The following is a 22,062-nucleotide window of genomic DNA, read 5'->3' as shown; positions in this document are numbered from 1 at the left end:
TGCTCCTTTGGCAGGCCACTTGACGTCTCTGAACCTCACTTTCTTCCTCATCCCCTTTTCTTTCTTTCTTTCTTTCTTTCTTTCTTTCTTTCTTTCTTTCTTTCTTTCTTTCTTTTTTTTTGAGAGAGCTCCTGCGAGCGTGGGGGAGGGGCAGAGGGAAAGGGAAAATCTCAAATAAATTCCAGGCCCAGCACAGAGCCTGAAGCCGGGGCTGGATTACACCATCCTGAGATTATGACGCCAGCGGAAATCAAGAGTTCCACGTTTACCCGTCAGTCTAACTGTGGGAGCCACACAGAGGACCCCCTCCTCATCCCTCCCCAAAATGGGGATGCTTGGGGCATCTGGGTGGCTCCGTCAGTCAAGACTTGATTTCGGCTCAGGTAATGATCTCACAATTTGTGAGATAAAGCCCCGCTTTGGGCTCCACGCTGACAGCACGGAGCCTGCTTGAGATTCTCTCTCTCTCTCCCTCTCTCTCTCTCTCTCTCTCTCTCTCTGCCCCTCCCCAGCTTGTGCATGTGCTCTCTCAAATAAATAAAATGAAAAAATTTTTTAAAAAATGGGGATGCGTAATGATAACCCTTACCTCACACAGCCTTGTGAGAAGAAAAGGGCTGATACGTGTTAGTTATTTGTGTTACCTGGAAGTTGCAGGAAGTTCCTGGGACCAGGGCCGAGTAAGAAGTGCCCAAATTATACATTTCTTTTGCATTTCTCAGAGCTTAGCCTGGAACATATTTGACAATCAGTGCATATTCTGAGAGTGAGTGCAGGAGAGAAGGAGGCCTCCCTGCAACAATAATAAGAGGAATAATGGGGAATGGTGTGTCCTATCTGTATTCCTGAATATGTCGTATTGTCTTATATTGGGATTACATTGACTGCAAAGAAACAGTTAAAATATTTTTTTTTTCCTTTTTAATGTTTACTTTTGAGAGAGAGAGAGATAGTACGAGTGGGAAAAGAGCAGAGAGAGAGGGAGACAGGGAATCAGAAGCAGGCTCCAGACTCTGAGCTGTCACAGCACAGAGCCCAACTGAGGCTCAGACTCACCAGCCCAGCGGTGAGATCATGACCTGAGCCAAAGTGGGATGCTCAACAGATTGAGCCACCCAGGCCCCCCAAAGAAACAAATTTTTAAAGTTCCATTTAATTTTATTAAAATTATTCTTAATGTTTCTGATTTTATGAATTGGAAAACACATAACAATAAAGATTCTACTTCTCATGCATATTCAGGAGAAAAAGCAACCCTAAGCCATCAGAATACAAGGGCAGTGTAAACATTTACCTAGAGTAGAAAGTATGAAATGAAATGAGATAGAATGTTATTTTCACCTACTTGAAAATTGAACTAATTGCTTTGCAATCACTGAAACTGAAAAATTACACATTTCTTCAGTTAATATTAATTTAAAAGTTTCCAAGAGCAAATTTAGCTCCATAATAATATCTTATTTTAAATAATATCCCATATTTTAAAAAACCTTAATTTTTAGGAATAATTTTAGGCTTACAGAAGAATTGTAAAGATAGTAGTACAGACGAGTTTCCCTCGTCCAGCTTTCCCTGACGTGGACAACTTACATAACCTTGGTATAATGAGCAAAGCTAAGAAATTAACATTGGTACAGTACTATTAACTAGATAATGGGCTTCATTTGGATTTCACCATGTTTTCCACTAATGTCCTTTTTCTGTTCCAGGATCCGTTCCAGGGTACCACCTAGCATTTAGTTGTCATGTCTCTTTAGTCTCCTCCTATCTATGAAAGTTTCTTGATTTTTTTCTTGTGTTTCTTGACCTTGACACTTTTGGAGACCATTAGTCACATATTTTGTAGAATGTCCCTCAATTTCCGGTTTGATGTTTTTTCACGACTAGGCTGGAATTCTGCATTTTTTGGAAGTATACCACAGAGGTGAAGTGCCCTTTTCCTTGAATTGTGTCAGGGGGTTCCTGATACCAACATGACTTATTATTACCCATGTTAACCTTGACCATTTGGGTAAGGTGGAGAAAACTTGTCAAGTTTCTCTAATGTAAAAATCATTGTTTCTTCCTTTCCCTACTCTATTCTTTAGAAGGGAGTCACTAAGTGCAGCCCAGTCTGGAGGTGGGGTTGGTTGTGAAGGACATCAAAGAATTTGTGGATGTATGTTAAAACCACCATAGTATTTAAGACATGTTTTGGGAGAGATACTTTGAAGGTATGAAATGTCCTATTCTGCCTTAAACGTTCATCTACCAGTTTTATCATTCATCAGTAGATTCTGCCTGCAGCAGTTATTACTGTGGTGTTCTAATGGTGATTTTCTATTTCCCTTGTTTCTTCTGCAATTATTAATTGAAATTCTGAAAAGAGAACTGCTCCATTTATGTATTTGTGTATGTATTTATTCATTCAGTCATTCGTTTATATCATATGGACTGATGGATATTTATTTTACAAATCATAGCATGGTAAAACATAATCTGACTATATCCTGCCTCCATACACTGTTATTATTAATATTATTATTATATTGGGCCCTGTGGATAATACAGAGTGGGAACAACAAAAATATTTATACTTCTTTACACCATTATTTCATATTGTTGAGGGGAGTGTCTAGGCACTGACTAGAGTTATTGGAACAAGAAATAGTGATGTAAGCCAATTATTTAAAGTAGCAAAAATAACTAGTAAAGGAACTAAATATGATGTAATTATCAAACTTTGGAGGGGTGAAGAAGGGCTGGTATATGTAAACCAAATCCTCATCAGTAATATTGTCTACATTCAAAACATCACGAGAGCTTTAATCATGTAATTTGGAGTTAAGTATTTGAAACCACAGATGTTTTAGACAAATTGCCTTTCCAAGTAAGTAAAAGATGGATTGTTTAATAAGTGGTATTGGGACAACTGGGAGGTTTAAGCAAAACGTAGTTTGACCTATACGTCACACCTTACACAAGGAACATCTCTAGCTTGATGGAGTATTTTTTTGTTGTTTTTGTTTTTTTTTAAGGGCTATTTCTTAAATTTTTTTTTTTTTTTAACATTTATTCACTTTTGAGAGACAGAGTGCAAGCCGGGGAGGGGCAGAGAGAGAGAGAGAGAGAGGGAGACCCAGAATCCAAAGCAGGCTCCATGCTTGGAGATGTCAGCACAGAGCCCCACATGGGGCTCCAACCCCTGGACCCCGACATCATGACCTGAGCTGAAGTCGAAGGTTTAACTGACTGAGCTAGGGTTCCTAGCTGAACTGGGTTCCAAGAACCCCTAGAATATTTTAGGTTAAAGAAAGAAACCACTAAAGTACCTGAGGAATTTATGGAACAACCTTAAAAAAAAATCTGGGAGTAGAGACTGCTTTGCTAGCTGTGATACTAAATGCAGAAACCTTAAAAGATTTTAACATTCAATACATAACTTTAAAAATCCGCTTGGCAAACTCCATTACATCAAAAAATAACTGGGAAAAATATCTGGGTTCATTTCATAGTCAAAAAGCTAATTATCTGTGTGTAAAAAGAGCTATGAAATCAATAAGGTGCCAAGAATTCCACATTGTACGATTCCATTTGTATGAAATTTTCAGAGAAAACAGAAGGTGGATCAGTGGTTTCTCCTGAGGCTGGGAGGGGGAGTGACTGAAAATTGGTACAAGAGGACTATTTGAGGTGATGGAATTTCTAGATGTCTTCTGCGGGATCAGAATCCCCTCTGGCTGAGAATCATTGCACTAGTGTTTATTGAAGGCCCCTTATGTCCCACATACTGTTGGGAGTGCCCATCCATACTGTGGGGATGGATACAAGCATTATTCATCCGTTGATGTGGGAATCAAAAGGCATAAAATTGGTCTAACATAAAGTGTATGTGGGGGTGCCTGGGTGGCTCAGTGGGTTGAGCGTCCGACTTTGGCTCAGGTCATGATCTTGCAGTTTCTGGGTTTGAGCCCTGTGTCTCGTTCTGTGCTGTCAGCACAGAGCCTGCTTCAAAACCTCTGTCCCCTTCTCTCCTTGCCCCTCCCCTTCTCTCTCTCTCTCTCAAAAATAAATATTTTTCAACAAATGATATAAAAAAATAAATGTGTGTGTATGTGTGTGTGTGTGTGTGTGTGTGTGTGTGTGTTAGGGTGGGGTGCATTGGGGGCAACGAGGAAGAATCAAAAAACTTCCTAGAAAAAGTGACCTTGCGTGAAGACTTGAAAGGTGGGTAGGGGTTAAGTAGGAGTTAGACCCTTGAGAGGGAGCACAGGTAGATTTGCACCCAGAGCCAGCAACAGGTACAAAAAAAGGCAGTGTGGTCCAGAGTCTTGAGGAACTGAGCAAATTTCTTTTGGGCAAAGAAGGCAGTGTGGCCTGGGAAGGTGGCAGGTAGAGGCCAGGTCATGTGACAAGTTTCAAAGTTTCTACTTGAATGACCTCAAGCTTAGTATAGTTTTTAAAACATATTTTATAGAAGAGCAGTAATTCCATTGCTTAAGTACTCGGATGTTGTGCCTCTTGAGGTATGGGAAAACATATAAGAACTGTCAGGAATTTACTCAGGTGATGAATCACATAGCCACAAATAATTATTTTTATTATTTAGGAAGTACACATTGAACTTATATTACTTACTGCATGTTAGATGCCGTTATAAAGTGCTTTATGAAAATTAACTCATTTAATCATCATGACAACCCTACCAGGTAGTTGCTATTTTTTTTTAGCAGCTTTGTTGAGGTTTAGTTTACATATATAAAATTCACCTGTTACAAGCATACCATTCAGTGATTTTTATTAAATGTATAGAATTGCACAACCATCACCATGACCCTGTCTTGGAATATTAATGCCACTCCCAGCCCTCATCTCAGGAATCCACTGGTCTACTTTCTGTCTTCATAGATTTGCTTTTTTGGAAATTTATATAAATGGAATCACATAATATATAGTTCTTTTCTGGCTTCTTTCACTTTGTATATTTTTGACATCCATCCATGTTGTAGCATATATCAGTAATTTTTCTTTTTTTTTTCATTTTTTAAAGTTTATTTGTTTATTTTTGAGAGGGCAGAGAGAGGAAGAGAATCCCAAGCAGGTTCTTCACCGTCAGCACAGAGCCTGACATGGGGCTTGAACTCATGGATCTCAAGATCATGACCTGAGCCAAAATCAAGAGTTGGATGCTTAACCAACTGAGCCACCCAGGTGGCTTTTTTACTTCCTATTGCTGGATAGTATTTTGTGTATGGATGTACCACATTTTGTTTATCTATTCACCAGTTGATGGGCATTTGGGTTATTTCTAGTTGTGGGCCATTAGGAACAATTCTGCTGTGAATACTTGCAGACAAGTCTTGGTGTGGACATATGTTTTCATTTCTCTTGGGTGGAATTTCTCCGTCTAATGGTCTAACTTTTTAAGAAACTGACAAACTACACTCCCAAGTGTCTGTTCGGTAGGTACTATTACCACGTTGGTCCTCATTCTGCTGATGGGAAAACTGAGGCATGGAGAGATTCAGAAACTTGCACAAAATCATAAAGCCTGTAAGTGGTGGGAATGATAATTGAACTTGTGTGGTCTGGAGTTGCCTCTGTGACCCTGGCACTAAACTGTGACCTTCGTTGGCCACTTTCTGGGTTGGAAATTGTTCTCCGTTTCAAAGAATGAGGTTTGTCTGCTTTCCCTCACCTGATTTTGGCTTCAGAACTGCTGGAGAACATGTTGTTTTCAGCTCTATCCATGGGAATTTTGCCTGAAGGCATGTCTGTGATGTCCTTTTTCTTCTTTCCTTCCAAGGTCATTCCCTAAGCAAATATCAAGCGCTCAAGTATTTTTATTTTTGTGTTTCTTCTGTGAGAAAAATGAACAAACCTAGTGAGTGTTTTGCAATTGGGATTTATAAACTCTCCAGTGAGCTAATCCCCTTTCTTGGGCCAAGAACCACCTTCTTAGGACAAAATACCGTTATAGCTACTGATTCAGTGTGTGTGCCTGGTGGATTTCCTTTAAACACAGCAGCAGTGCCCTGCAGTGCACATGCCAATAATAGCTTGTGGGCTGGTAGCCATGCATGGGCCAGTGGCTCAAAAGACCCTCTGGCTCTGACTGGTAATTACCTCCTGATTTTAAAGGCCAGCCAAGTCAGCACCGGCCTTCTGCTTCCAAGATTCGATGTGATCACTCCCTTTAGCACCCTTCCTTTGCTGAGAATTACAAAAAAGGCAACAGCTTGCTCTACAACCACTGAGGAGATGCTATCTTTAGGCCTTTAGATTAACTTATACATGATTGGCAATATGCACTTTCCAGGATTGTTCTTAAAGAGGTAGGAACTACTTGTGAGAGGCTTAATCATAGCTAAGATTATGCCACGTCCTGCTGGGGTCTTTGAATTCTAGTAGTATATTCTTAGAGCCTGAGTGTTTTCTAATTGTGATTACTCTGGGAATGTAACTTGCCAGTAATCATAAAGAATAGTGAAAGGCAAATTGTGATCCTAACTCAGATCCCAAATCTTAAACTCTAAGTCATCCTGTCCCCCAACATGCCTATCCTCCAGAATCCTTTTGTGAACCTGGAGGCTAACCTGTCTCTCTTCTGGGTTCTTGTGCTGCCCTGTGCATTCTCTTACCATGGCCCCTATCATAGTAGATTGAAATTTTCAGTATCTCCCACTGTTCTGTAAGCTTGTACAGGGAGAAAATGTGTGTGTGTGTGTGTGTGTGTGTGTGTGTGTGTGTGTGTGTGTTTGTGTTAATCTCAGGTGCAGAGAGAGTTGAATTAAATATTCCCTTCAATCCATAGCTCACTATTATCATACACACAAGTTTCCACCCTTGTTTTTTTTTCATTTTATTTTTCTCTTCTACTCTTAATCCCCCTCTCATATTATTATGGGTAATAATAGCAAACAACAACAGTTAGGGAGCATTTACTGACAGGCACTGTTTAAGTACTTTTATTAACTCTGCTAATCCTCACCACACCGTAGAGTCCTTGCTATTATTATCTACCATTTTTCAAGTGAAGAAACTAAACACAGAGGTTAAGAGACTTGCCCAAGGTGACGGAGCCAGTAAGCAGCAGAGCCAGGATTTGAACCCAAGTGGTCTGGTGCTAGAAGCCATGCTCTGAACTACTGTGTGATGTGCTCTCCCAGGTACATATGCTGCTGTGATGGATGATGTCCCTGAACGTGAATATCACTCCTCAGATGTGCAGTGCTGTTTGATGTGTGCTTTTCATATACATAAGTGGGGCTCAGCTATGGGTCTTATTCTGCTTCGTTTTGTTTTGTTTTGTTTTGTTTTCTCTGCTTCTTGTATTTCCTCTTGAAAATATCCAGTGTGCTGTTTGTATTTCTAGTGCACAGCTTCTGACTGCTGTGTGCTAGTTTGCACTGGGCACCCACCACACCTTATGACCCATTCTTGTTTGGGTGCCTTCAGCTCGCTACCTCCACAAGCAATGCTTTAAGGAACACCCTGTCTAGTCCCCTAAAGAGCCTGTGCTAGAGTTTCTCTTGGGGATGTACCCAGGAGTGGATCTCTAAGTCAAAGTGCATGTGAGTATTTTATTTCACCAATGCTGACAGATTGGTCTCTGAAATGGCGGTACAATTTCACATGCCTGCCAGCAGCACCAAGGTTTCCCTTTCTTCACATCCTTGCCAACACTTGGTAATTTTGGGTTATTCTGACTAATGTAAAATAATATCTTATTGTTGTTTTAATTTGCATATTCCTGGTTACAAGTGAGAATGAGCACCTTTTGTTGGACATTTGAGTTTCCTCTACCTATTTGTATTTTATGTGTGTGCGTGTGTGTGTGTGTGTGTGTGTGTGTGTTAGTTTTCCTGTACGGTCTTGTTAGTGGTCTCCTGTCGCTTTTGGATATTGTAAACGCCTTCTCCCTGACTGTCATCACTACCTTTCACTGAATGGAAATGCAATCAATTTTGAGCTTTTGGGATCTTGTTTAATAAGCCATTTTCTAGTCTTTAGTTACAAAATTGTAAATTTTCTTCTGTTAACTTTATAATACTACCTTTCACATTTGGGTCTTTTATCCGTTTAGATTTACCTTTGTGTAAAGTGAGAGGAAGGGATTCAACTTTATTTTTCTCCAAACAGTGAGCATCATTCCCAATACTTTTTATTATTTTTACTTTTTTAAAGATCTTATTTTGTTAAGTAATCTCTACACCCAATGTGGGGCTTGAACCCACAACTCTAAGATCAAGAGTCGCATGCTCCACTGACTGAGCCAGCCAGGTGCCCCCCGCCACGCCCCGTATTTTTTAATAAATATCTATCCTTTGCTCACTCATATATGGTTCACTTTTTATCATATCTTAAGTTCCTATGTATAAATGAGTCTATTTTTATGTTCATTTTCCTATTTTTTTAATGTTTATTCTTGAGGGGTGGGGGTGGCAGAGAGAGAGGGAGACAGAGGATCTGAAAGCAGGCTCTGTGCTGATAGCAGAAAGTCTGGTGCAGGGCTTGAACTGATGAACCATGAGATCATGATCTGAGCCCAAGTCAGATGCTTAACTGAACCACCCAGGCGCCCCTTCATTTTCCTGTTATATTAAGTTAACAATAACTCAGTAGCATGCCTTAATATCTGGAAGAGATTAGTTATTCAAGGACCTTTATTCATCTGTATAAGTTTTAAAATAAGTTGTTTGAGTTGATAAAAAATTAATATTTCTGGAAAGATCTAGATTTACTGATAGGCAAATTCCTTCTATATGATTTTTTTTAGAGCATGATTTTTAATTTTATATTTTTAAATTTACATCCAAATTAGTTAGCATATAGCACAACAATGATTTTAGGAGTAGATTCCTTAGTGTCCCTTACCCATTTAGCCCATCCCCCCTCCCACACCTCCTCCAGTAACCCTCTGTTTGTTCTCCATATTTATGAGTCTCTTCTGTTCTGTCCCCCTCCCTGTTTTTATATTATTTTTGTTTCCCATCGCTTATGTTCATCTGTTTTGTCTCTTAAAGTCCTCATATGAGTGAAGTCATATGATTTTTGTCTTTCTCTGAGTAATTTCACTTAGCATAATACCCTCCAGTTCCATCCACGTAGTTGCAGATGGCAAGATTTCATTCTTTTTGATTGCTGAGTAATACTCCACTGTATATATACACCACATCTTCTTTATCCATTCACCCGTCGATGGACATCTGGGCTCTTTCCATACTTTGGCTCTTGTCGATAGCGCTGCTATAAACATTGGGGTGCATGTGTCCCTTCAAAACAGCACACCTGTATCCCTTGGATAAATGCCTAGTATTGCAATTTCTGGGTCGTAGGGTAGTTCTAGTTTTAGGTTTTTGAGGAACCTCCATACTGTTTTCCAGAGTTCTTCTATGTGATTCTTATTTACCATTATATCCTTACAACCTGGCACAGCAGCTTACATATACAGTGGCTGAATAAATATTTATAGAACTGATCTATTTTTCTACTGATTTGTGTCCCCTTTCAAAGTGACTGGGCAGTAAACAGATGATGTGATAATGGAGGGCACATTTAAAACCATATTGCCTTCCTTTGAGTGAGAGGAGAGAGCTGAGGAAAGCAAAGATCAGGGAACTGACCCCTTCTGTAACAGGGACAGTTGTAGCTTTTGTTTTTATTCCTATAGTTACTAAATAAGATTAGACCCTCTTGGTTGAAAATAACTTCTGCGTCAAGCTTTCGAGGTGGCTGCACACAAGGGTCAATAGCTGGATCCCTAATGGATTTTCAAAGGAAAATATGAAGCTTAAGCCAGGATATGAGAGAGAGGAAAAGTTGTGTCAGTTAATTCATTTGATCCAGTTAGTGTTGAATGTGGAGTTGCAAATACCTTTGTAGAAAGGTCTTGTGCTACAGAAATGAGGAGGATGCCATCTAGTGGCAATAAATCCACACAGCACCATTTGATCTAACGTCCTGGGTAATAACAGGAAATAATATTATGATGCCTACAGGAAGCTAGGCACTGTTGTAAGAATTTTGCACATCACAGAAAAACCCACAAGACAGAGGTATTTATTACCCCTGTCGTAAAGATGAGGAAATTGAGTCTCAGAGGAATTAAGCAACTTGCCCAAGGTCACAGAGCTAGTACTCTGTTGAAATCTAGACTGTGTGGCTACAGAATTGGTGTATGCTCAGTCTTTTTGTTCTTTTGCTTAAGGGGAAGAGGGAGTGGTGTGCTGGAGTTGGCTGCCACCAGATAGAAAGCATGGATGGTGTGCATTTCTTCCCAACTTCCAATTTAGTGACATCATGGTGGGAGTGTTTACACAATGAAAATTCACAATGAGAATACTCCACATATCAAAGCTTTACTCTCTTTCTCTCTCTGTCTCCCTCCTTCTCTTTCTGTCTCTCTTTTTCCCAGAGAACTGGTTTGCCAACATACCCTAGGTGAGGAGGCCTGAAAATTCAGAGACATAGCCCTAGGCTTTCTTTAGGGAAATTGGGCAAGAGATTTGAAAAGTAATTAAAACCCAGTTTTGGGGGGAAAAAAGAGAAAGAGGTTTTTTTTTTTTTTTTGAGAAAGAGGTTTTAAGACCTTTCTTCTTGATTTTCTTGGTATTAAAATAGAAACAGGTAGTTTATGACTAGTGTAGAACTCTTTAAAGTGAAGGTCTATTGGAGAGTAATGTTGAGTTGCTCAACCACTTTATGAGGAAGGAAGGCAGGGTCTCTGTTGCAAATCACACATTAAAAATGGCCAAAGAGGGGCACCTGGCTGGCTCAGTTGGTAGAGCACGTGACTCTTAATATGGGGGTCCTGAGTTTGAGCCCCATGTTGGTCATAGGAATTACTTTAAAAAATGGCCAAAGAAACAGATGAGTCAGGAAGAACCAGCAGAACCATTTTTAGAGGAACTTAAGCTAAATACAGTCAGACTAACTTAAGGACTGTCAAATGGGCAAAGTAGAATTAGAAAGTTCAGAGAACAAACACATGTATGCCAATTTGAAGGGAATCAAATCACAGACAGAATGGCCATGGTATTTAGGAGAAATGACACAAAGTTGCCATAACTTCCCACTTTAGACCCACTTTAGAACAAAACCTTTTAGGCTGAAGCTCCTAGAAGTATTTGAATCATACAATAACCCTACTCAAAAGCCTTCCGTAGACAGTCCTGGCAGAATGTTATTTGTTGAGGCCAAAATACATAAGGGATCACTGTTCTATTTCTCTACTTTTCTGTATGTTTGAAATTTTCCATAATTAAAGAAGAAAAACCCAAACCCAAGCCATCAGACTTTTCAAATGATTGTATTCAGTACAGTGAATAAAATAAAGGATCAAAATCTGTCAGAAGAGGTAGGTCTGAGATGCATGCAGAACGGAGGGCTTTGTAAGCCCATCTGAAAATCTAAAGGTAATGGAAGCCACTGGAGGATTTTAAGCAGGGGTGTGTGTGCCTGGGCATGGGTGTGTATGTGTTCGAAGTTCAAGTCTGTGTATGTCTGTTCATAAAGGATTGGGACTGGAATGAATATCATAGCTGTAGTTGAACGACAATAATGAATAAAATCTGAATATAGTCTCAGTCATTTGGGTGGTGCTCAGGTGACAAACTGTCTTGGTTTGCCCAGGACTGAGGTTTTTCTGAGATTTGGGATTTGGGGTTTTAAACCCCAAAGGTGGTGGCAGAGTGTGACTTCTTTGTTTAAAGGGTGCTTGATGGATAAGGAAATAGGATAAAGACAGGCAGCTGAACAGATAACAGAAGCTGGAATGGAGGGTTTATAATAAGGAGGTAGTCAGCCTTGCCCCAGGCCATGGAGGAGCAGAGAGGAAGGAGACTCAGACCACAGAATCGGATGTTCTAGGATGACCTCTTTAGACCAGGATTTGCCAGACATATTCTTCAGTTACCCAGCCTTTGAAAACCAAAAACCAAAACCAAAACCTCACTTCACAGCACATACAACTAATCAGTACCAAAGATGTAGTCTCACTAGTACTTTTAGATGTTAGAATACAGATTCAGAAATCGATTAGCTACATAACTCATGAAAAGGTAAACTGCAAAGGCAGAGGCATTTTATCATTTAATACTCTGATTCTTTCATAAAAAGATTAAGGCAATCTCACAGTATTTAATTTTTGTAATATATATTTTACTATATTAAAATAAATTTCACAGAAAGCTGAACAAATATTTGTTAAAAATATAAATATAAAACATAAACATGTGGCAAACTTACATACTCCAGAGCAAGTAATTTTAACCCTACTTGCTAATCTTAGTTAGTTGACTGATTGAGTCCACTTGGCATTGGCTATGCTGCACTATGAATGAGGTCCTTGGCCAAGGGTTTTGGGGAATAGAGACAGAGAGAGAGCAAGAGAGAGCATGAGCAGGGGAGGGGCAGGGAGAGAGAGAGAGAGAAGAGAAGAGGAGAGGAGAGGAGAGAGAGAGAATCCCAAACAGGCTCTACGCTGTAAGTGCAAAGCATGACATGGGGCTCAATCTCATGAACCGTGAGATCATGACCTGAGTGAAAACCAAGAGTCGGATGCTTAACTGACTAAGCCACCCAGGCACTAAGGGTTTTGGGGAATAGAAAGCTGAGTTAGGGTCTTTCAATATGATTGTGGACTTTTTTTTTTTTTTTTTTTTTTTGGCAGGAGGCTGTATCTGGCAGTGTGGAGAGATCCCCCAGGCTGTATAGTCTGTGGGGTTTGCAGTTTGAACTTTAGGGTTTATTCACCAAAGTTGTGTAGGCACTGATTCACTGGAGAATTGACCTGTCTTCTCAGACACACCTCAGCTAGAGATCTGGAAAGTCATATGGCCTTTCCTTTTTTTTTTTTTTTTTCTATTTCTTCTCTTTTATTTTTTTATATTGGATATATTTATTTATTGTTTTAATTTTATTTTTCATTTTTTAAAATTTACATCCAAATTAGTTAGCATCTGGTGCAACAATGATTTCAGGAGTAGATTCCTTAGTGCCCCTTCCCCATTTAGCCCATCCCCCCTCCCACAACCTCTCCAGTAACCCTCAGTTTGTTCTCCATATTTATGAGTCTCTTCTGTTTTGTCCCCCTCCCTGTTTTTATATTATTTTTCTTCCCTTCTTTTATGTTCATCTGGTCTGTGTCTTAAAGTCCTCAGATGAGTGAGTCATATGATTTTTGTCTTTCTCTGACTGACTAATTTCACTTAGTATAACACCCTCCAGTTCCATCCACGTAGTTGCAAATGGCAAGATTTCATTATTTTGATTGCCGAGTAATACTCCATTGTATATATATACCACATCTTTATCCATTCATCCATTGATGGACATTTGGGGTCTTTCCATACTTTGGCTATCGTTGATAGTGCTGCTGTAAACATGGGGGTGCATGTGTCCCTTCGAAACAGCACACCTGTATCCCTTGGATAAATACCTAGTAGTGCAATTGCTAGGTTGTACTGTAGTTCTGTTTTTACTTTTTAAGGAACCTCCATACTGTTTTCCCGAGTGGCTGCACCAGCTTGCATTCCCACCAGCAATGCAAAAGAGATCCTCCCTCTCTGCATCCTTGCCAACATCTGTTGTTGCCTGAGTTGTTAATGTTAGCCATTCTGACAGGTGTCAGGTGGTATCTCATTGTGGTTTTGATTTGTACTTCCCTGATGATGAGTGATGTTGAGCATTTTTTCATGTGTCGGTTGCCCATCTGGATGTCCTCTTTGGAGAAGTGTCTTTTGCCCATTTCTTCACTGGATTATTTGTTTTTTGGGTGTTGAGTTTGATAAGTTCTTTATAGATTTGGATAGTAACCGTTTATCTGATGTCATTTGTAAATATCTTCTCCCATTCTGTCGGTTGCCTTTTAGTTTTGCTGATTGTTTCCTTCGCTGTGCAGAAGATTTTTATTTTGATGAGGTCCCAGTAGTTCATTTTTGCTTTTGCTTCCCTTGCCTCTGGAGATGTGTTGAGTAAGAAGTTGCTGTGGCCAAGATCAAAGAGGTTTTTGCCTAGTTTTTCCTCGAGGATTTTGATTTCCTGTCTTATATTTAGGTCTTTCATCCATTTTGAGTTTATTTTTGTGTATGGTGTAAGAAAGTGGTCCAGGTTCATTCTTCTGCATGTCATTGTCCAGTTTTCCCAGCACCACTTGCTGAAGAGACTGTCTTTATTCCATTGGATATTCTTTCCTGCTTTGTCAAAGATTAGTTGACCATACGTTTGTGGGTCCATTTCTGGGTTCTCTATTCTGTTCCATTGATCTGAGTGTCTGTTCTTGTGTCATGACCTTTCCTTCCGTATACTTCAATCATTTTATGTCCAGAGCTTACCTCTGGCTTAATCTACTCCCTTTGTTATCTCCACACACTCCATGAGTGCAGAGAAAATGCATGCTTACCCCAGTCCTAACTCCTGATGCCACTGCCTATCAGGACCTGCTCAGGTGGGGTGGGGAATCTGGTATCCGTCCAGTGTAAGGGCAGGCAATTGGGAGTGGCTGGTGGGTAGAGAGGGGGTGGAGATAGGAGTTAGGCCATGTTTCCTCCTATTTCCAACCTCAGCATAGGATACAAACCCTAGCTTCTCTCATTCTGTCCCCATAGAGTCCTCCAGGCACATCTGCCATTGTTCCTTGGAGAGCAGGTCATGGCCAGGAGGAAATGGAGGGTGGGTGCAGGCCCTGTACAGACACAACCACAACCTCCAAGTGGCTAGACTGACTTGTTCAAGGTATTTTTCTTGGCCTTTGAATCCAAAGGTAAGCAAATTTTGCTCTGTGCATTCATGAATAGAATGCGAATATTAGGTCCTATTCCACTGAGAAGTAAGATGAACAAGAAACCAGATTAGGATCCTCTGAGGTCTCCTGTCTTCAGAGAGTCAGACTGCCACCCTGTCCCGGCTAAGCATTTCTGTCATTCTTGGTCCCAGCTGCACTCAGGGCCACCAGCATCTGGTTTGAATAAATCACAAATCTGTTTTCAGTCTCCAAGAGCTCTTGGCAGGAGATGCAAACAGCAGCTTTCCCTAGGGAAGTCTGGGTGTGATGGGACCCCTTTCTTTTTTGCATCCTCAGGCTGTGATGAGGATTTTGAAGGATAGTCAGTGGAACGTGCTTCTCTGCTGTCCTGAGTTCTCCTTTCTCTGTCACAGAAGGAAATAAAGCACGAAATTTCAGGATTTAATTTTTTTATTTTTTGGAGAGGAATTTTAATTGTGAACATTTGAGGTGTGAGGTACATCCCTGACCCCATAGTACAAAGACCTACACTGAAGTGTTTCCCACCTTGTAATTATACCTCTTGTTCTTTACCAGCCTCTGAGCCCTTGGAGGCTGAAAGTTTAGCTGTGTTAACCTTTGAATTCTGTGTCTCATTTAATGAGCAGTCCTCTCAGTACATGTGTGTTGAATGAATAAATGCACTCACTTTTGTATGGTGATTTCTAGTTTATTATGCACATATATATTATTTCCTTTGAACCTCAAAACAACTCTGTGAAATCGATATTCTGATCATCTCTGTTTTTCCAGATGGGGAAACTGAAGGCAAAACAGGTTTGGTGACTTTCTAAGGATCACCTAGAATGGGCACTCAAATCTAACTGTTTAAAAAAAATTTTTTTCCCTTTATTCTGGAGAGAGAGAGAGAGAATGTGAGCACGAGTGAGCCAGGGGGAGGGGCAGAGAGGGAGAGAGAGAGAATCCCAAGTAGGCTCCACACTCAGCACAGAGCCTGATGCAGGGCTTGATCCCACTACCCTGGGATCATGACCTGAGCCAAATTCAAGAGTTGGATGCCCACATCTAGGCGCCCCTTGAATCTGGACTTTTTGACACCAAAGTCTAGGTTCTTCCCGTGTGCCACACTGACTCTAGATGTTTCCCATCATTGTCTTAGTAAACCAGCTGAAAAGGACACAAAGATATAAACATTGCCCTGATTGGTCAGAACCACACAGGGAACTGCAGCCTACCATCCAGTCCAGTCTCACGGCGGGAGTTTGTAGGAGCATGATCATTTCAGAGCTAGAGACATAGCTTTCAAAACATTCCCGAGGACCCTGTAGGAACCTGTTTAATGATTTTTACTCCTTGTTACTGACTGAATAGATTCACGGTGGTTTTATTTATTTATTTATTTATTTATAATATTTTATCTTCAAATTCCATCCACTTACTATCTTAGTGAAGTCTTGAGTCATTTTTAAAAAAAATGTTTATTGAGAGAGAGAGAGAGAGAGAGAGAGAGCATGAGTAGAGGGGCAGAGAGAAAGGGAGACAGAGAATCCCAGGCAGGCACCTGACTGTCAGCACAGAGCCCGACTGGGGGCTCAAACCCATGAACCGTGAGATCATGATCCAAACTGAAACCAAAACCAACTGAGCCACCCAGGCACCCCTGAAGGTGGTATCTTTTAAAGTTTTATTTTTTTATTTTATTTTTTTTATATATATGAAATTTATTGACCAATTGGTTTCCATACAACACCCAGTGCTCATCCCAAAAGGTGCCCTCCTCAATACCCATCACACACCCTCCCCTCCCTCCCACCCCCCATCAACCCTCAGTTTGTTCTCAGTTTTTAACAGTCTCTTATGCTTTGGCTCTCTCCCACTCTAACCTCTTTTTTTTTTTTTCCTTCCCCTCCCCCATGGATTCCTGTTAAGTTTCTCAGGATCCACATAAGAGTGAAACCATATGGTATCTGTCTTTCTCTGTGTGGCTTATTTCACTTAGCATCACACTCTCCAGTTCCATCCACGTTGCTACAAAAGGCCATATTTCATTTTTTTCTCATTGCCACGTAATATTCCATTGTGTATATAAACCACAATTTCTTTATCCATTCATCAGTTGATGGACATTTAGGCTCTTTCCATAATTTGGCTATTGTTGAGAGTGCTGCTATGAACATTGGGGTACAAGTGCCCCTATGCATCAGTACTCCTGTATCCCTTGGATAAATTCCTAGCAGTGCTATTGCTGGGTCATAGGGTGGGTCTATTTTTAATTTTCTGAGGAACCTCCACACTGCTTTCCAGAGCGGCTGCACCAATTTGCATTCCCACCAACAGTGCAAGAGGGTTCCCGTTTCTCCACATCCTCTCCAGCATCTATAGTCTTCTGATTTGTTCATTTTGGCCATTCTGGCTGGCGTGAGGTGATACCTGAGTGTGGTTTTGATTTGTATTTCCCTGATAAGGAGCGACGCTGAACATCTTTTCATGTGCCTGTTGGCCATCTGGATGTCTTCTTGAGAGAAGTGTCTATTCATGTTTTCTGCCCATTTCTTCACTGGGTTATTTGTTTTTCGGGTGTGGAGTTTGGTGAGCTCTTTATAGATTTTAGATACTAGCCCTTTGTCCGATATGTCATTTGCAAATATCTTTTCCCATTCCGTTGGTTGCCTTTTAGTTTTGTTGGTTGTTTCCTTTGCTGTGCAGAAGCTTTTTATCTTCATAAGGTCCCAGTAATTCACTTTTGCTTTTAATTCCCTTGCCTTTGGGGATGTGTCGAGTAAGAGATTGCTACGGCTGAGGTCAGAGAGGTCTTTTCCTGCTTTCTCCTCTAAGGTTTTGATGGTTTCCTGTCTCACATTTAGGTCCTTTATCCATTTTGAGTTTATTTTTGTGAATGGTGTGAGAAAGTGGTCTAGTTTCAACCTTCTGCATGTTGCTGTCCAGTTCTCCCAGCACCATTTGTTAAAGAGGCTGTCTTTTTTCCATTGGATGTTCTTTCCTGCTTTGTCAAAGATTAGTTGGCCATACGTTTGTGGGTCTAGTTCTGGGGTTTCTATTCTATTCCATTGGTCTATGTGTCTGTTTTTGTGCCATCTTTTAAAGTTTTAGATAACAAACTTATTTGGGGCCCTGTGTCTGTCCTTAACAGTGTGGCAGTGGTAGGAGAGGGACTAGGGTGCTCATTGTTTTTCACAAAGAACTAAAGAGTTGTGATTTAGGGATCACCAAGGGGTAGACCCAAGCTGGACAAACTGAAAGTGGCAGAAATATTCAGAAAGTTGCTGTGTTCAAGACATGGCAAAATTATCATGATACGCGTCTCTGGTTTACAGTAAAGGTAACTGGGGTTTGTGGTGGGTTTTGGTGCCTCCTTGAGTTGGAGAAACTGTGGCTTGGGGGTCAAATATGACCCACCTCCTGGTCTTGTAGAGCCCACAAGCTAAGAATGCTTTTTGCATGCTTAAATGGTTGAAAAAAAATCGAAAGATATTTTATGACATGTGAAAATTATATGAAATTGACATTTCAGTGTCTGTAAAGAAAACTTTATTAGCACAGCCACTCCTATTCATTTACGTGTTGTTTCAGATGGCTCATGTGACAGGGGCTGCATGTGGCCACAAAGCTTAAAATATTTATTGTGTGTGGCCCCTGACAGAGTTTGATGACCCGTGACATAGTGCCCCCCTTCCTTCAAAATTGCCAAGGGTTTAAACCCTGTGTCTTTCTGATGTTGTCAGAAGGGTGTGTGGGAGCCAAATACTTCAGGACTCCTCCCCAACCCCTCACCCCCGCCCCACACATCCACCTACCACTTCAGATGATGAGCTGTTATGGATCGAGCCTGGTTCTGTGGATCAGGCTCACCCCTCTGTGTGTGTCCAGCCCAATCTTGGCCTTTTCATATCTGGCCTGCTCTAAATATCCTCATTCTAATTTTTTTCAATTAAAAAATTTTTTTTTTAATTTTTTGGGAGAGTGGGGGAGGGGCAGAGGGGGAGAGAAGGAGGGAGAGAGAGAGAGAGAGAGAGAGAGAGAGAATCACAGAATCTTAAGAGGCTCCATGCTCAGCGAGGAGCCCAGCCTGAGTCGGGGCTGGAGCTAATGACCATGAGATCATGACCTGAGCCAAAATCAAGAGTCAGATGCCTAAGCAACTGAGCCACCCAGGCGCCCCTGTATATCCTCATTCTAGACTCCTGGCCCCTCAGCCTCACATCCCTTCTCTTAACAATATTAACAGCTAACATTGGTTGAGAGCTTACTCTCAACCAATAATAAGTTGAGATAACCAAAAATAAGTTTTATCTCACTTATTTCTTAGGATGAGATAGGTAATCCCAGGAGGGAGGTATTATTATCATTATTCCCATTTTACAGATACAGAAACTAAGGTTCAGAGAGATGCAATAACATGCTTGTGTCAAAAACCAGTAAGTAGCAGAGCCAGGACCCAGACTGAAGTCGTTTGGACTCCAGGAACTGTGTGGCTGGAGGGGCAAGGCAGCTACCCGACGTGACATTTTCCTGTTAATCTTCCACCTTGGAATTCTCTCCTCGGATTCCCTTCGCTGCTGCCACATCTGAACCAAACCCAACCCAGGGGATTGTTGATTCCTTTTCTTTTTGAACTGTTTTCAGAGCGGCTTTTCTTTGATTTTATCCTGACACAACTGAGGGAGGACAGAACATTTTTAAGACACTTTGCTAAAAAACTAAGGGAAACCAAATGAGAGAAACAAGAAACTTTACCCCCACCCCCCAAGTCCATTTCCTCCCCAGTGAGGCTGGTTGATAGGCTAGCTTTGCAGACACAGGGCACCTGTGCAGTATAGAGTCCCACCCAGAAATAGTCCTCTGGAAAGCTCTTAGAAGATCTTTTGTTGCCCCCAAAGGCCAGGCAGGAGCGGTAAGTAGATTGCTTCCCCAGATGAGCCTGGCCAAGCACTCAGCACCTTCACACCTTCCCTTTCCTGATCCTTCTGCCCTGGCCTCCCACCCCACACCTCTTATGCTTGCTGCTCTTCTCTGTTCTGGCCTCACCTCCTGGGCCACATGCCAGGCTCTAAGAGGCTTCTGTCCTGTTGCCATCAACAACTTTCTAGCCATGTAGCATGTTACCTCCCCCAAAAGGACATGGAAATGAGCATTTCCTTCTGACTTTCACCTCTGCTCTCTGAGGCAACCTGTCTCCAGTGCAGCGAAGGGGTCCAGGGAGCTCCCCCAGCCTTCTAACACTAAGGGCTGGTGCCCCGGCTTGCTTACTCCTCCTTTCTCTCCTGAAAACCAACCTTCCCGAGCATGTAAGGAATTTCCATACCTCTCGCCTCTCCTCTAAGGAGTCCCATTTCTGTCCATCCTGCCATGATTGCTTCAGATTTCTGCCCTTGGTTTCTGTTTTCCCCCTCCAACTCAAGACTCATTGGTTGGTTGAATTTACAGTTCCTTTCCCTTTATTCAATAGATATTTCTGTCCTAGCAGCCCAAAGGAAAGGATGTCTGAGATAATAGTAAAGGAGAATTCCTGCAGAGTCCACTCCCAGAAAAGCAGGAACCATGGTGGCATTTAGCAGATTAAAAGGTGAAGATCGTGTTGGATTGTGGGGCACTCTGGTGCCCACAAATCCCAGCCCTTAGAATGACCCTGGCTTCTACTCTAGTCTTCCTTCTCTAGGACTCAGCTGGGTTTGAGACACCCCGCCTTGTACTGGGCCTTCCACATTGGAGTCCCCGTGGCAACCCAAGTCCCCCTAGCTGCTCCACGTGGTGGGTGAATGTCCGGAGTGACTTTGTGAGTAAAGGAACCCTTCACACCAACTTTCAGACCTCTCTCAGGGTACAGGGGTGTCATGTAGAGTTTGCAAAGCAGATCCTTTAGGACTTCTGATTTCTGTCTAAAGCCAACCAATTGGAAGGTAGGGTGCCCATTATAGAAATCTAGGTGGGTTGTACAGAAAGAAAGAAAATAAGGAAGGAGAGAAGGGGGTAAGGAAGGAGGAAGCAGGGAAGGAAAGAATGAAGGAAGGAGGGAAAGAAGGAAGGAAGGAAGGAAGGAAAGAAGGAGGGGAGGGAGAGAGAACTGGAGGGAACTTTACCTAGTTGAAGGTAAGGCAACACACACTATTAATGTCATCATCCTTGAAGCTCTGGTTAGCTCTCTGCTGCTTTTGGCTTTTACAAACAATGACATGTTATTTCTTCATAATAAGCACAGAGAGGGATTACATAGTTTGTTATCTTGGTGTGGTTCATATTAATCACATGCTGGCTCTAAATCAATTTTCTGTTTTTTATTGGATGGGTGTGCACGTATTATTGGGAAAATGTATATTTCTCTATTCTTTAGGAACTGGAATGAAACTTCAAAATCTAATTTGCCCCACCATAACAACTATACCAACCTCAAATAGTCATAGAAGTAAATATCAATTAGGAAAACAATGAAAAATGTGTGTTTCCATGAATATAGTTTCCCTTCTAATTGAATACATCCCATGCTGTTGGAACTGTAAAGGGGTGTATGTGAGAGTGTGTACATGCCTCTGTGTGTATGTGTGTGTGTGTGTGTGTGTGTGTGTGTGTGTGTGTGTGTGATTTTTTGCTGTTCACGGATATAAAGGGCTCTTTCTAAAAAATGTGCTCGAGAGCCCAGAAGCTCAGCATTTAGTCCTTGCTACCAACCTTACATTTTCATTTGGAAGCTTTGGTGTGATGAGTGGCGTTCTTTTCATACTTTCCTCAGTAATTCTGATTTTGAAAACACCAAATACAAGAAAACCCCAAGTTCCTAACTTTCTAGTTCCAAGATGTCTAGGAGTGGTGTCTTATTTTGTACAAGGCTGTTTGAGGTGGTGCTGATGCCATCATTGTGAAGAGTGGCAGCAAACTGTGACATTTTCTTTCTTGTCAAACAGCCCCTGCCAGGTAACCTGCTCTGGCACCATGGTCACATCAAGGGCACCTAGAACTGCTATCGCCAGAGGCAGATGCCATTTACATTGCCCCCAACACAGGAGCACAGCAAAATAGATGTTCCTTTGCTCTGGACTCTTCCTGTTTTCTTCCTGGGGCTGCACATGCCACTCTTCCCCCCACGCCCCCCTGCCATTTGGAAAAATAAAACATTCAATTGACCATCCACTTATCCATCTGCCGCCCTGTATTTCATGTTTTTCTCCAGACAACCTCCTGAAATTATTGGTCTTTACAAACTCCCTCACTGTTTTCATCACCTACTCTGGAAACTTCTGTAATATGAATGCTACCTGTCACTGCACTAATAGTATACACAGCCTCCATTTTCCTTGAGACCTCTGCAGCACCTGGTAATTCTG

At 41.4% G+C, this 22,062-nt stretch overlaps 1 long non-coding RNA gene across 1 annotated transcript; it reads left to right on the top strand.

Moving 5' to 3' along the window:
* The first annotated feature begins 119 nt into the window (after window positions 1-119).
* LOC122488459 lies at window positions 120-21,872 on the top strand. The gene is made up of 2 exons (XR_006298618.1): window positions 120-383; window positions 21,643-21,872. It is a non-coding gene; the product is annotated as an uncharacterized LOC122488459 (long non-coding RNA).
* Window positions 21,873-22,062: the final 190 nt, after the last annotated feature.

This window comes from Prionailurus bengalensis, chromosome A2, assembly GCF_016509475.1.
Source record: "Prionailurus bengalensis isolate Pbe53 chromosome A2, Fcat_Pben_1.1_paternal_pri, whole genome shotgun sequence".
In the NCBI taxonomy this organism is placed as follows: Eukaryota; Metazoa; Chordata; class Mammalia; order Carnivora; family Felidae; genus Prionailurus; species Prionailurus bengalensis.
The sequence above is the reverse complement of the archived record's forward strand: the minus strand, read 5'-3'. Positions and strand labels throughout refer to the sequence as shown.